Raw genomic sequence first — 15,830 nt, 5'->3', positions numbered from 1 at the left:
GCTGTGTCACCAGGGAGGGTCCCGTCCATGTATCTCTTCCTTTCATCACTTTTGCATGTTTTTCCTTCCATGGAATAATCTATTCATAAGACTGTTCCCTGGCCCTAGAAGGGGTTAACATCAAATATTTTGCAACTGACATAGATGCCTGACTGAATAATTTCCCGGCGTTCTTTTTTAACACATGGAGTTAATAGGCTGTCTTCTTGAGAGAAAGTTTGTTTTCTTTCATCAGGCTTCTGTGTTTGGTTTTAGCATTTCTGTCACCAGCAGCTCCCACCCCACTATGAAGCAGAAATCTCAGCCTCAGCACTCAACAAAGAAGTGGCAAGCCTCCAAGAAACATATTGCCCACAAACACACAGCTGAGTACATTAAAAATTGGGTAGGTCTGGTTTATGTTTGGTTCACCTCTGAACGTTTCAGGAGCAGCGTCTCAGTTGAGCAAACCAGTGACAACCGAGCAAGATCGCTCAAGAGTCCTGGGGTGATGTTCTGCCATCCCCCCAACCCCCAGCCTTTGTCTCCAGTGATAGATGGAGGGTTTGCCGCCAGAGCGCATCAAAGATTGGGGACCGGATGGGGGCCAATTTGACTGCCTTTAGTCATTTGGTGAAAGCCCTCAGGATTTGTTCAAATTCAGCGACGTTAAAATCCTCCACTTCAGCACCTCGTTCAGACAATATGAGAACCAGATGGGTTTTCATGGTGCTCATGGCTACTGTCTGAGCCGGTGATGGGGACCCTGGTGCCATCAAGAATGCTGCCTCCCCCAGTTGGCTCTGTAGACCACACGAGAACATTGATTTTTCCTGATTTCTGTTGGAACGAGATCATCATTCAAAAGCACCTTCTTTGAGCCATGTGTAAATTAATTTGTTAATGAAACATTACATCAGGCTAGCACTTTACAGTTTACAAAGTGCTTTCATTTCCTCATTTAATCTTTAAAATAACCTTGTGAACTAGACCAGGCTGTTGAAAGAGGTTGAACAGTGGAGGAGAAAATCCCATGTACTATACTATTCCAGTCTTTCAATGCTTGGTGCTCACTTAAACATGGGCTAACATTCAATTGTAGCAAAGTAGAAAAGACATTGCAGCCCTCTCCCCCACCCCCGTGTTATTGTTGGTAATAATAATGGTTATTATTATTATTTTTAAAGATTTATTTATGTATGCATACAGAACTGGGGCACAGGCCAGTGGTGCAGGCGCAGTGAGAGGATTCACCGGGAACAGAGCGGGGAGCAGAATAGGCAGACTGATGAAGCACGCTGCTGAGGGGAGCAGCGGGGGTCAGGAGAGGTCTGCCGCGCCATGTGGTCACCTCCGGGGCAGGGATCGAACTCATGCTGCAGTGGCTTTCGCTTCTCAGTGCTGTGCGTTGTCCCGCTGCCACCAGGGTGGGCCTGGGCTGGAGATTTTATTGTCTCCGAGCACGCGAGACCTTCTCACCTTTCTGCCCACGAACACATTCTGCTCCCTCAAACCCTCGCCTGACGGGCTGCCCCTCCCCACCGGCTGCCGCTTCTAGGCGCCTCCGAGGGGATGGTGTCCACGCCCACACGCCTGGCTCTGGGCACTTCTGGTTGCGGGCTGCACATTTGCGTCCTGTTTGTGCATCTCGGGAGCGGGTGACGAAATAGCTGACACGAGGGGCCGTCATGGTGCCTGCACCGCGTGCACTCGCACAGGTGAAGGCGTGATGGAGGGTCCATCCTCCCGTGATCCGGCAGCGGCCATTTACACACGGGCCTTGAGGTTGTCCTCCTCATACAAAGAGGTCTTGGCTTTTCTTTCTTTCTTTTTTAAAGATCTATTTATTTGTGCATACAGAACTGGGGTGCAGGCCAGAGGTGCAGGGGCGGTGAGAGGCTTCACCAGAGACAGAGTGGGGAGCAGAACAGGCAGATCAACGAAGTACACTGCTGAGGGAAGCAGCCAGGGAGAGGTCTGCTGCACCGTGTGGGTCACCTCGGGGGCTGGGGATCAAACTCACACTGAGGCGGCTGTGACCAGCCTGCCCTGCTGCGTCCTAACCAGTTGCGCCACGAGGGAGGGCCCGGGCTTGGCTTTTCTATGTAAGTTACAGTGTCTGTTATTTTTAAAATCTTGAATATAACTATCTTGAAATAGTGACTCGACAACACGCTGGGGCTCTCTGGAAGCAGTTGGATGAAATGCCACTCCCATTGCCTGGCCAGGAAAGAGGCCTTGGCTTACAGGCCGGCGCTGTGACCAGGCACTCTGGGCTCCCAGTGTGCCCAGCTGGGCGGCTTCACTGATAATAGCACATCAGGGCAGCATTCAGGAGGAAAGAGAAAGGGGTAGCAAACACAGGTCCCGTCTGTGATGGGTGGGGTTCACCCAGATCACGAACTCACTGGGTTGCTGGTAACCACTTTTTTCTCAATTCTTTGGAGCTGTATTTTGAACTTGGAGAATTGTCGCAGGCTTGATGGGTGATCACATTACCACAACCAAGAGAGCGGGATCATCGGGAGTCAGGGAGGTGGGGGAAGGACAGCCCGAGTCCTGACCTTTATTCAGACATCAATGTGAGAGGCTGTTGTAGCTCTTGTTAGAGGAAGCGCCGAGATTAGGATCATTTCAGTCGTGTTCACCCAGTGAACATGGTCTTTATTCTTTCCTCTCTCATTTTTTCTTAGGTTATAGAGCAAGATAAATACTATCCAGACACTTCTCCTTCCTTTGCCACTTTGGGTGGTGCAAGCTTAAAAATATGATAACAGGGTCCTCCTTGGTGGCACAATGGGTTGGGACACAGCACTGGAAATGAGCCTTTCTAAAATGGGATCGGTGTTGGCGGATCCCGGCCCCAGAGGTGACCACAGGGCGCGGCAGACCTCTCCTGACCCGCCTGCTGCTCCCCTCAGCAGTGTACTTCGTCGATCTGCCTATTCTGCTCCCCACTCTGTCTCTCACCGCCCCTGCACCTCTGGCCTGTACCCCAGTTCTGTATGCATAAATAAATCTTAAAGAAATGCTAATAATCAAAATGGGTCATATCAGCAGGGCTGTCAAGGAGTTGTAAACATGCCTGATCCTTGTCTGCTTGAGAAGATCATTGAGAAAAACAAGTGATTTTAGGTCCATGAAATACCTGGAATCAAATTAAACGTATACAGGAACTAACGCATACAGGAACGACATTGCGTCTCAATCTGTTAGGTCTGCTCGGGCAGGGAGGAGGTATCAGCAGCTGGTGGCTTCTAAACCACAGTAATGTATTTCTCACAGTTCTGGAGTCTGGAAGTCAAAGCCAGGTAAGACCTTTTCTAGACTGTGGACTTCTCCTTGTATGTGAATCACCAAAAGGCTTTCATGAGAGCTCTGAAGGCTTCGTCCTCATGACCTAACACACCTGAAAAGTCCTATCTCCTAATACCACTGCACTGAGCATTAGAATTTCAACAGATGAATCTAGCAAATAATCAAATCAGCTTATTGACTGACTCATGTCTGTCCCCAGTTTCACTGCTTGTTTCTCAGCAGTTGATACCTCTTCACGATTGTGAAAAAAATGTGTGTGAATAGAGAGCACTCTACCTTCTAGTCTTACTAAGAAGCGGAGAGGTACCCTCACCTGCTCCTATGTGAGCGCCTCACTGTGAATAGAGTGTGCATGGTGTGTAGTGTAAAGTGAGTCAGTGGAGCCATAACCTCCCACCAAGTGGTTCTGATCCTTGTTATATGAGGAGTGTAGTGCAAAAAACTTTCCTCCTTGTAAGTCTTTGATCAGCAGAAGCCTTTCTCAAAGCAATACTCTGTGCCATACAGTGTCCAAAGATGGTCCCAGTGAGTTCAGCCTGCAGGTTCTTGCTTTCTGAAGTCTGGGCTGCTCGGTGGCTCGTGTCGACCACAGATGCAATGTTAGTGACACTGTGCGGGGCTGGCCTGGCAACTTCTGCTTCTTCCTTCTCACTCCTTGGGGACACCTGAGCCACCATGTAACGGGGATGGTTATCTTGCTGAAAAACCTTTCAGGGAGGTCCCAAGACTATAAGGAGAAAGACATCTCCCAATGTCCCAGGGAGACTTGCAGACAACTCTGGTCCCGCCCAGTATCCGGTGGCAATCTTATAGAAGACTCCAAGAGAGACTGTTAGAAGGAACTCTTACTCAACCCTCGGAATCGTGAGAAGTAGGACAGGATTACTCCTGGATTGAGACCTCAGACACAACTTGCAGACTAGGTCTTGGGGTGGTTTGTTACACAGCAATAGATAATCAAAACAGTAGTGAAATGTAAAAAACACATCACAGAATCTCTAGTCTGGGCCTTCTGGTGGCCTAGGTGTTAAGTCTCAGCTATCACAGCTATGGCCTGAGTGTGATCCCAGCCAGGGAGTGACCCACAGGGGCAGCAGACCTCTCCTATCTCCCTGCTGCTCCCTCAGCAGTTTATTTCAGTAATTCCACCTGTTCTGCTCCCACTCTGTCTCTGGTGAATCCTCTCAACCCCCAAACCTCTGGCCTATATACCAGTTCTTCTATGCAAAAATTAAAAACAAACAAAAACAAAAACAAAAAAAACAAAGACTCTCTAGTCTGAAATATAGTTTAGAAAGTGATTGGTTCTTGGTTTTCTAGAGAGTTCACATTGCTGTTGGACAGGCAGAGACTGTTAGAAATCTGTTTCAACTCAGAGTTAAAATGAGCTTGAGGTTGACAAGATCTAATGACTTATTCTAAGGGTTCTAGGAACTGCACGATACCACGTAGTCCCATGAGGGCTCTCACCACCCCCACTTCTCCAGAAGGTTGATCTCAAAAGTCAGAATCCTTCCCCACTGTGTTTCCCAACACAGTGCAATTCCTCTCAACTTATTCTAATATTCAAAGTCTCGGTCTTTATTAGAAGTAAAAGAACTGGAGGTAGAGTAAAATATAGTAAGACTATGATTTAAAAAATATATATATCAAAACTGGGGCCCTTCCTGGTGGCGCAGCGGGTTAAAGCTCAGCACTAAGAAACTAAAGCCGCTTCAGCATGAGTTTGATCCCCACCCTGGAGGTGACCACATGGCGCCGCAGACCTCTTCTGACCCGCCCACTGCTCCCCTCAGCAGTGTACTTTGTCGATCTGCCTGTTCTGCTCCCTGCTTTGTGTCTGGTGAATCCTCTCATCGCCCCTGCACCTCTGGCTGGTAACCCAGTGCTGTATGCATAAATAAATAAATCTTTAAAAAATAATAAAAAAAATATCAAAACTGCAAAGAACTAGGCCTGGCTTGGTGGGTGAGAGAGAAAGGAAGAAGAAAAGTCCTGATGAAGATGAGATAACTTTGTTAAATTTCAGCTTTTTCTTATAATTTTGGTCATATTTTACACTTACATAGTTTTGGTGATTTCCAAACCATTTTCAGTGGAAGCAGGTCATTTGATTTCTGTAATAATTTTGTTAGCAAGGCAGACCATTATTCTTCCTGGGATATCGATTGCTTTAAAAAGTTATTTTAAGTCATTGGAGCCCTGTTCTTTGGAGTTGTGCTTTACAAAACTGGTCCCAGTAGAGTTATTCTGCTTTAATTTGGGGACCAATAGAGCGGGCTGGAGCCAGCTTCCCTCAGACACTCCCCATTTCCCTCACCACCTCATGGCAAACCCTGCAGAACCCCACAGCTCAAGCTGGCTGCGTGTTGACTCAGTCCTGTCCTCAGTGAGTCGAAGATGCTGTTTGCCTAACGATTTCTTCCCACAAATACTATTCATTTCTAAGCCAGATAGATTCTTTCTTAATTTCTTTATCCCTACTGATTTTCCATTTGCTTGGGTGGATGTCCCACCAGTTGTCTTTTGAGATTCTTTCTCTTTGAGGATTTGCAGCATAAAACACGACATCAACATACTTGTCATACTTTATTCATCCACTCACCCCTTTCTTCCTTCCATCCTTCCTCCCTGCCTCCCCCCCTTTATGTAGCCTATATCCATTCACCCACCTCTTCATCTATCCATTAACTCATTAAGCTTTCAACTCACTTTAATCAGAAATAAAGCAAATGGAAGACAGGATAACCTATACTCAGACTCTGGCATACATCTGTTTATCTCTCCATTTGTTTACTTCTTCATCCGTGGTCTCTCTGCGCATCCATTCATTCACCCACCCATCCAGTAAAGGACACCAAATATCTGTCCACATAGAGCCTGATTAGCAAGCATAAACTATGACTCTCATACGATTATGAAGCTATACATGAGTAGGCATTTTACTTTATCACAACATGGAAGGATGCACATACTTTTAAAAGTAGGTTAGTTGTATCCTATTTCTACTTTCTTGGACTTCTGCAAGGATTTGAAAGACAAAACACTGAGAAGTATTGCTTGGAGTCCGCTAAAGTTACCAGTGCACAAAAGAACACCACAATTAATGCTCTCAGTAACTTACAATTATAGCCCAAAAGCAAAACCTACACTGATAATTCAAGTCCAGAGTACTACACTCCATAATGACCCTCCAGAGAGGGAGAAATGGAAGCAAAGTCATGCCAAAGATGATTTATTCTAAATAAATTATAAAGAAAATTATTTTTGGCTGTGATCGTTTTCCTCTGTCTGTCCCTGAGAGTGGGGATGGTTGCCATTATTGGTTGACAGGGAGACTGATGTAAGCTGCTGACTTTACAAGTTGCTTTTTAAAATAATTTTAGCTTTATAGCGAGGAAAGCTGGACGAGTTTGTCTACTGTGCACAGTCCCTGCTAAGCTTGGGTCCTTAGAAATGCTGGGAAAAGGTGAGGAAATGAAGTAGCATTTGGGCTCAGGTTCAGGAAAGACCTACCCAGACTCTGAATGTAATGTCTGATTGGAAACGGCCAATTCCCTCGCTGCTGGTGGGAACGCCACTTGATAATGAGTTTTGACCCAGTTTCTTTCCTTGTAGCAGTGTAGTAATTTCAGTCACTGGGGATACATTCTGAAGCCTTTAAAAAAGTTATTCTCCTGATTAAATAAAAATAGCCTTCTTAATCCAACCTAATCTTACTCACATCCCATTATCACAGTCATTTTACTCAAGATTATAGTGGTCTTGACTCACAAATATTAACCTTTAGACCACTTGTCTTTGAGGGTTTTCCTGGGGCTTATTCCTGGATGTGTTCCGTAGTCTTAAAAATTCTATTGCATATAATTTTTGAGCATTTACTTTTGTTTATTTAGATATCCCCCCCCTCCTGGGGAGTTAAAATGTGATGAATGGTATTATTTTAAGGCTGTTATTTTCTGGATGAAAACTGTTAAAGTTTTCTTTTATTCTTTCATTAATTAACTCCTTCATTAATTCATCCATTTAAATGTTTTTTTCTTCTCCAAATAGCATAGGGGAAATGGGACAGAAACACCAAGAGTTCGCACAGTCAGACCACCTAATACTCTTCAGTGATTTGTTATAAGCTGCTTTTCAGAGGATGAGAATAGGTTTCCATCGATCCAAGGGCTCTCAGGTCAAATTTTTAAAGATAGGGCCACTTTTAATTTGGATTCCTTGGCAAGAATTTGAAAGGGCAAGCAGAGCACACACGATGAATCTCCTCAGAGCCAGTAGTAGCTGGTGGAAAATGACCAGATGAGAAGCCTGGTGAGAGTTTCGTCCAGTGCTCCTGTTCCTCTTATTAGCCAGCCTCTTCAACCTCTTTTCCTTATCTGTAAAATGAAAGTGGTAATTAAATGGGTTGAAATGAGCTTAGAAATGGTTCTCAGTTTGAGGACAGATAAGGATGAACAATCAGATTGCTTTCACATTTGTTTTACTACCAAAGGAGAAAAAGAAAAGTAAAAGCAAAGATTACACACACCGTTCAGGACACACAAGAGTGGAGCTGAGTGCTGAGGTCTTGCCCTTCTTCATCAGGAATCCCTGCTGCTTCCATGGGCGAGGAGTCACCCTTCTGCAAGGGCTAGCATGAGGGGTCACTTCTGTAACACTGTTCTTAACCTCCATCTCCAGTGCTCTCCACGACTCCCAGCAGTTCGTGGAGATGATGGGGATATGTCCTGAGAAATGCATCGTTAGGTGATTTCTCTGTTGTGTGAACATCATAGAGTGGAATACACAGTCTTGGACGGTGCATCCTACTGCCCCCGCCCCCCGCCCCGCCCCCCGACCCATGGAAATGTCCTTAAGCTCTGCAAGACAATGCTGTCTTCCTTCTAGTAAGAGTGGCCGAGTTCCTTCTGTATCTTCCTGCTCCCTCCTTTTGCACCACCCCCTCTGGATGCTCTGATTTCATTTTTCTCTCAGTGTTTCCATGGCTCCCCCCCCCAGCCCCATTCAGAAAATGCTCAAAATCCTCTCCAGCCTTTCCTCTAGCCTCAATGTCCCACTAGACACTTTGCTTGACTATCCCACTGGAAACCTAAACTCATTTCATTCAAACTCAATCCTCCTTCAACATATGCGCCTTCAATGACTGGAATCAACGTCTCCTTATTGTCCAAAGCCAGACATTTGGAAACCATGTCATTGTTAACATGGGTGACAGCGCTGAGGGCCAGCTGCAATGGCAGTCCCTGCGAGAGTCACAGTGAGTCGTGATTCCTCACATCCCCTCCCCACGCAAAGGGGCCCCGGCTCTTCTTTTTTGTTGTTGAATGAATGAGAAGATGACTGAGAAGGAAGCAGATAGACAAAATGACAAGGCCCTCTGAATTCTTCAGGAGATTGTCCATTGACTCCCCTTGGTGCAGCCCAAGAGGCTACCCACAAGGAATTTGGCCACTCCCTGCCCACCCGATCGGTGCTGCTGGGGCTGCAGGAGCAGGCGAGCTAGTAGGGGCGTAAGCGACAGTGGCGTGCTGAGTGGGACCTGTGGGAGGAGCACTGAAGAGCAGAGGTGGTGCAGGCTTTGGCTGGCCCATCGCTGACTGCTAACATCTGAAGCGTTTTTATTGGCAAGGATGGCAGTTGGAGGGATGAAGCATATAGGTCTTCCTGGGATGGATCAGGATCAGCCAGGCTTTCCTGGGCTCAGTGGAGCAATTGTTGAGTGACCTGGCAGGTAAGAGGAAAGGTTGCCTGTGAGGCTGTGCGCCCCAGGGAGCTGTGGCCTCGTCACCAGGGCAGAGACAACACAGATAATTCACACCCCTGGCCCTCTTCCTCAGAGATCTTCTCGAACACAATTAGGTGGATCTGAAATAGAATTTTAAGCTCTCACAGCACCTTGACATCGGAAAGCCATGAATAAATAAAATTGCAAAATCAAAACGCAATTTGAAAGGATTCCATGTGATAATACCCTTTTCAGTAAGTGCCTTGGACAGAAAACTGTGTGATCAACCATGTCGCTTCAATTTTCCCCTTGGGGGTTTTATATCCACATGCTTTGATGTAGAAAAATGTGATTAAAAACAGCTCCTCCACCCTGGCCCCACCGTGGGGGGTGTTGGGGTGGGACTGGGCCACACAGCTGGGGGTACCCGGCATCTGGCTGCTAGTTCTCTGCTTCTCCTCCAGGGCCTGCGCCCTGGGTTCAGGCGTACCCCTAAGAAGTTCACGTTCAATTAGAAATACATTAGTAGGGAGAAGCAGCACATTAATCTAATTCTAGACAGAAAGACCTTAGTGCATTTTCCTAAAAATGCGTTTTACAGAATAGAATTTCTGAGAAACATAAAAATCAAGGGCCCATGGTTAGATAAACTTAGGGCCAATTAGAAACACCTTCTTCTCCCTCCCCTCCCCCATCTCTCTCCCCTCTTTCTTCTTCGCTAGCTATGATTTTCTCAAAGAATTTAGTGCATGTGGGATGAATTTCCAAGAAGAGCATATAGTCAACAGTGTCCAAAACTTGTTTGACCATAATAATAGTTCTTTCTCTGTTAGCAGAAACACCCTTGGGGAACTTGCCACAGTGAGTGAATAGGTTGCCACCAAGGTGCTTGAGAGAGATACTGAATCTCAGGTTCTGATTCTGGAGAGGCAGCAGCTGAACACAGAAGGCGGGGCTGGGCCGCTGGCAATGACATGGTGCTGGCGAAGAAGACAAAGTTCTCTTAGCTCCCCGTTTGGCCTTCTGGAAAGACCGAGACAGGCACGGGGAGGAAATGGGTTACCTTTTTGTTCTGCTTTCATTTTCACATCTGGTTTTGAGTGCCATGTGGGGAAGGCCTGGGGACTTTCCTGCAGGAGTCCTGTCAAGGAAGAGTTGGGAGCTTCGCCAGCCCTGCCAGCCCTGGCGATGGGAGATCCCGGTGGCCTCACCAGCTCTCAGGGATAGCATGGGGCTCCTCACACGTGCCGTGGGACCGTGGGCTGGGGAGAACTGGGCGAGCAGCACGAGGGAGAGATCAGGCCCGGTGTTTGAAGGACAGGGTCTGAATCCGGGGCATGTGCTTTAGTCTGCGCGCTGCCACTCACCGAGAGATGACCTTGCTAAATGGCTTTAATTTTCTTGCCTCAGTTCGTTTCTTCAGTGAAATGTGAATATATCAGCTCAGGTCGCAATGGTTTCATCTGTCAAATAAAAGCATTACTGTAGATGACTTGTAAAATTAGTCCCTATTGTAATATTCTGAGTTGGGTTTTAAATATCCCTATCTTCAACTCTTTATTTCTATCCGCCTCTCTCTCTCTATCTCTCTCTGTTGCTATCTGTCTCTATGTAGGTGTGAAAGTATATACTGAGTGTATATAAAGTAATACAAAGGAGTAAAGAAATAGTTTATCAAACCATTTTTAAAAAAAGATTTATTGATTTATGCATACAGAACTGGGGTACAGGCCAGAGGCTCAGGGGCGGTGAGAGGCTTCACCAGAGACAGAGTGGGGAACAGAACAGGCTGACTGACGAAGTCCACTGCTGAGGGGAGCAGCGGGCGGGCCAGGAGAGGTCTGCTGCGCCATGTGGTCACCTCCAGGGCAGGCGGGGATCGAACTCATGCTGAAGTGGCGTTAGCTTCTCAGTGCTGCGCTTTAACCCGCTGCGCCACCAGGGAGGGCCCCAAACCATTTTTTAAAAAAATTTATTTATTTATGCATACAGAACTGGGGTACAGGCCAGAGATGCAGTGGGTGAGAGGATTCACCAGAGACAGAGTGGGGAGCAGAACAGGCAGATCTACGAAGCACACGGCTGAGGGGAGCAGCGGACGGGCCAGGAGAGGTCCGCTGTGCCATGTGGATCCCCCCTGGGGCAGGCGGGGATTGAACTCATGCAGAAGTGGCTTAAAACTTCTCAGTGCTGTGCTTTAACCCGCTGCGCCACCAGGGAGGGCCAAAACCATTTTTTTAAGAAATGAAATAGTCAAAACAATATCTTGGCTTTGATGCAAATAATACTTTCTTCTGCTTTTATCTCATGTATACTATCGAACGACTCTAACAAAACCGCAGGCTCTCAGAGGAAGAAAGATGCTATATAAATCTGAGATAGTGTCAAGGAGAGGAGAGCCAGCTTCCAGACTTTCCCCTCTGCTTCATTAATTTCTTCATTCAGCAGGAACTTTGAGGATTTTTTATTAAAATTTGAAGTTTCTTCTTTGAATAACTAATGTCTAGTCCAGTAATGAAATTCTGTGTTATCATTCCTGTAGTTCCTCATAGAAAATGTTTAATGTTTAGAGACCTGCTGTCCTGAATGCTCATTGATGATGCTGTGTGACTTGACATACTCCTGAGGCTTGCACTGTTTTTTGCAGGGCTCCGATGAGTCACCAATGTTGTCTCATTTGCAAATAAAATTATGGAAGAAGGGAGCATTAGGCTATTTATTCTTTGTTGCTAGCTGTGGAAATGGGACCACAAAGCAGGAACTCTCCTGGAAGCCCAGAAATTGGTGGTGGGACTTGGGGTGAAGCTATCATTCTTCTGGCATCTGCAACGTTGACTGACTGACTCCGGAGTCATGAGTTAATGCTCTTTATTAATAATGAAGACGATGATTATAATCACAGTGCTTGGCTTTCCTATGCTGAGCAATTAAACCTGCTTCCTCCGAGCCCCTCTCTATTGGGGGGGCGGGGATAAACCAAACTGGCAGCCAGATTTAGGTTGCAGGATGGTCCCCTCTTCTTTATTTCCCATCACTGATACTGCTGTGTGAACCTCGGAAACCCACACAGGTGCACTTTCTTCTCTCACAGCTGCCTCTAGTCCTTGTTTCATTATACTCTACATGGGCGGTAGGACCAGCTCCTGAGGTGGCCTTGCTGCTGTCAGACTTGTTCCTTCCACTTACCTTCGTGTCACTAGTAGGTCATATTCCAGAAGTGTGAATTGTGAGACGTCCCTCGGGCACCCAGAGCTTACTGGACTCGGCTTCCAGTCTGATTTTTGAGGTTTCCACATTTGGACTTGCTATAAGTCAGCCCAGGCTGCCAAAGCAAAATGCCATAGACCAGGGGCCTAACCCACAGAAGTGATTCTCACGTCCTGGAGGCTGGAGGCCCAAGGTCAAGGGACCAGCAAAGTAGCTCTCATGCTGCGACTACACCCTTCTCTGGGCTTGAAGCGGGGCTCTCCCTGGGTGCTCACAGGCCCTCTTCGTGGTTCCCTGATGGGGGAGAACAGGCCTATAAGGAGGGGTCCCTTCTGAGGGCGCTAATCCTACCACACTGGTGTGCTGGTCCTGATGACCTCATCTGACCTAATTTTCTCCTATGGGTGCAGGGCCCAGCTGCCACTACATGGGATTTTGGGGCTTCCGCTTGCAACATTTGAGGGGGAAACACATTCAGCTCAAATAAGAATCCATCTGGCTCAGTCCTGCTTCCCTGGGTTGTGTGCCGGCCTCCTCAGCTTTCTCATCAGAAGCAGCCTCCCCCAAACCCAGTGATTTTTCCCCTTGGGCTTTTGCATCTGCTGTCCCCTGGTCCCCTTCTCCCCCAGTTCCTTTCTGCTGGCCCCACAGAAGGCTCTTCTTGCACATTCTCCAACTGAGCAAACCCTACAAGGCCCACCTCAATTGCACCTGCTCCAAAGAACACTTTGTCTTCCCCAAGTTTGCACCCATAGTGTCATTCATTGAGCCCTTACAGTTTCAGTTACACTGTTTAGCTCACACTTCTCCTCCAATTCTTCTACAGCCGTGAACTATCGTATCGGGACTTACGCTTTACTGGGTTCTTCTTCATATCCGAGTCTAGTGTGATTCTCCCAAAGCCCAGTGGGGCAGGAATTACTGTGATTTCTTTTATGCTGAAGGGGTGGAGGCCAGCAAGGCTCGGATGTGGCCACCTTCACACACCGTTGCTGGCTCTAAACCTCACCATCCTGCACTCGCTCCTACTCCACATCTTCTTTCTCACACAGACCCATTCAGGTTAGCTTGTGTTTCATGTATCTCTGTAAGCTTAATTTAACTCTTTTAAATTTTTTGGGAGAAAACAAATCCAGTGAATTTCCATGAAAGCGTTTTGAGTTTATTTTGGTTGATTGTTCTTCCCACTAAATGGTAACCTAAGTAATTCTAAGATAAACAGTAACCTCTCCGTTTAACACACGAGGACACTGACAGGAATGGGGACTTAGTTTTTGTGTTCTGTTATTTGTGCGCACAATTTCTTTTACCTTTCTTCCATGTAGCAAACGTTAGTGAGAAACTCTTGGAAAAATAACGCTCATCCGATGAGGCTGCTGCCATTTTTGTTTGTTGTAATTGCAAGTTATAGATTTAACTTCTCCAGTGAAAGCTCTCGGAATAGTCTGGCCTCCCACACAGAAGATAAACGCTGAGGTTACAGCCGTTAGGTGGGGGTGAAGGAGTGTGGGATAATTTAATGGTAGAAACCCACCAATCACACCTGACCCCAATCTGTCCAGACATCAGTGCAAAGAAACCACTTACAAATTCTTTTAGAGTGATACCAGATCAGGAACATTTAACGTGTATGGAAAAAGCCAAGTTAGGAATCAAGTTCAGACTTGTGGAGGTGTGATATCTGCAACCAGAGCCAAGTCAGAAAAAGGTTAGCCCACTGGATGGCCAAATAAAACAAGACAGAATGGAAGGGAACTCATCGCTCTGGGCGCTTATAAACCTACACGTGGGAACTTTTGAAAATGAAGTTAGCGCTGATTGTGTCGTATTTTGCTTGGCCATTTCATGGACTAGCCCTTCAGGAATTTGGCTGGAGCTGGAGATATCACACTTTTATGTGTTTGAACTCACCCCCACTCAACTCTTTTTCTTTGGTGTATATATAGAATTAAAAAATCAGATATGGTGTTACATTATTAAGTTTAATAAGAGTGAAAGATAGAAACAAAATATGAAAAAGAACAGAATGTGCTGGAATAACAAAGCAATTAGACTACCCAGGACACAAGGCTTTTCCACCTTTTGAATGGATTTTTATTCAAAACTAGACAACATATTGAAGTAACACATTTCACTGGCCAGTATCATCACGGCACATAGGAATCCCTACAGGTGACCTATCTGATAATGTGCGAAAAATATGACCATATTTTCATTCATTTTGTTAACATTGGTTTATATTGTTATTTTGGGGGTATAGGCTGTCCCCTGATACTACTCTACACCCACCACGAAGTTCCTGCAGGCTCTCCCATCGTCCTTTTTCTGGCCTTTCTTTCAGGACAGTTGGCCTGGAAGGGTTGGGCTGAGCGGCACTGGTAAAGATTGACTGGGCATCTCCTTGGGGGAATTCCCAAAGCGAGCCTCACTAGTCACTGCCAAGACACTCGGAAGCAAGCGTGCTTCCAGCGCACAGCTGAGACAGTGGCATGACCAGCCTGTGCTCAGAGTCAGGCAGTTGACAGGTAACGCTTCCCTCCAGAGGTCCCGTCCAGTGTCTTCAGCGCTGGATATGATCGATTGTGTGTCACTGCCGGTGGTTCCTGGGGCTGTGTGAATAGGTGGGAAAGGGCTTGCAGAGAACAGGATAAAAAAGTGCTTTCCAGGGTGTTTTCCCGAGAGGTTGTGTGTCATACCTGTCAGCACACTTCCTCTGCGTCGAAGCTGTAAATTTAAACAGCTGCTCACCCATGCAGTGTTGGCTGCATAGATTATCGAGGCACAACTTCATGGCATTTGATTAGCTTGTACATTCTGATTACAGTACAATAAAGAAGGCGTCTTTGCTGAATCCCGACACCCTTCGGGATCACTTTCCTAAAGTGACACCCTTCGGAGTCACTTTCCTAAGTGCTGAGGGGCCTTGTATGAGATGCATGTGTATAGAAAACCATGTCTTATTCTGGGGGCTAACATCAAGGTGTACTTTGTCACTATTTCAACAAGGCATTCATGGCAAAGGAACCTAAGACTTAATAAACCTAAGACCTGCCCGCTGTTTTTTGGTTTTGATGCAGCAGATGGTCACTCGCCCTTTCATTGTCTCTGTTGCTTCGTCTTGCTGAGCTTAGGTGAGAGCGTCTCCTCCATTTCTTTTCATGGTCTGATTTAAGGTCCAACCCTGGAGTTTATTCTGACACAAAACGGGGAAGGTGATATTTTCTACTGTCAGACCTCAGACGAGTCCACAGACGGGGCTCGGGAGAAGGAACTATAAATAAAGAGGTGCATTTAATCCATGCTTAGACTTCTGTCTGCTGTGCAGCTAAGGGCAATTCTCTTCAAAATTTCTGGGCACTTTTTACTTGGCAGTTTCATGCTGAGGTAAATACTGGCAAATGAACACACAGCTTCTGTTCCAGCTTCTCTATGGTTCCCTTCCAGGCCAACCCCAGGATTCTGGCATAATAGGCAAAGTTTCTGCTGGTCTCCACCATCCTGGCCAAGGAGACCTCAGGGAAGCCATTTAGAACTACAAGTGCCCGCTGATTGAGTCCTTGTTTTTGTCTGTGCAAATTCCTGAGTCTGTCTATCTACG

The sequence above is a fragment of the Condylura cristata genome, unplaced genomic scaffold (genome assembly GCF_000260355.1).
Source record: "Condylura cristata isolate star-nosed mole 26May11 unplaced genomic scaffold, ConCri1.0 scaffold00010, whole genome shotgun sequence".
NCBI lineage: Eukaryota > Metazoa > Chordata > Mammalia > Eulipotyphla > Talpidae > Condylura > Condylura cristata.
The sequence above is the reverse complement of the archived record's forward strand: the minus strand, read 5'-3'. Positions refer to the sequence as shown.